This window comes from Triticum aestivum, chromosome 6D (genome assembly GCF_018294505.1).
Source record: "Triticum aestivum cultivar Chinese Spring chromosome 6D, IWGSC CS RefSeq v2.1, whole genome shotgun sequence".
Lineage (NCBI taxonomy): Eukaryota > Viridiplantae > Streptophyta > Magnoliopsida > Poales > Poaceae > Triticum > Triticum aestivum.
The window spans coordinates 434,602,270-434,602,968 of NC_057811.1; positions in this window are offsets into that span (position 1 = coordinate 434,602,270).

The following is a 699-nucleotide window of genomic DNA, read 5'->3' on the forward strand; positions in this document are numbered from 1 at the left end:
TCGCGTTACCCTAAGATAGACAGGGTGGCAGTGGTGTCACATGCTCGTCTCGGCGTCCGACGTCGCTACCGCGACAACGTCCGCCTCGACTCGCGTTACCCTAAGATAGACAGGGTGGCCCTGGTGTCACGTGCTCGTCTCGGCGTCCGTCGTCGCTACCGCGACGACGTCCGCCTCGACTCGCGTTACCCTAAGATAGACAGGGTGGCAGTGGTGTCACGTGCTTGTCTCGGCGTCCAACGTTGCCACGACGACGACGTCCGCCTCGACTCGCTTTACCCTAAGATAGACAGGGTATCAGTGGTGTCACATGCTCGTCTCGGCATCCGACGTCGCTACCGTGACGACGTCCGCCTCGACTAGCGTTACCCTAAGATAGACAGGGTGGCCCTGGTGTCACGTGCTCGTCTCAGCATCCGTCGTCGCTACCGCGACGACGTCCGCCTCGACTCGCGTTACCCTAAGATAGACAGGGTGGCAGTGGTGTCACATGCTCGTCTCGGCGTCCGACGTCGCTACCGTGACGACGTCCGCCTCGACTCGCGTTACCCTAAGATAGACAGGGAGGCAGTGGTGTCACGTGCTCGTCTCGGCGTCCATCGTCGCTACCGGGACGACGCCCTCCTCTACTCGCGCCTCAACTCGCATTACCCTATGATAGACAGGGTGGCAGTGGTGTCACATCCTCATCTCGGTGTC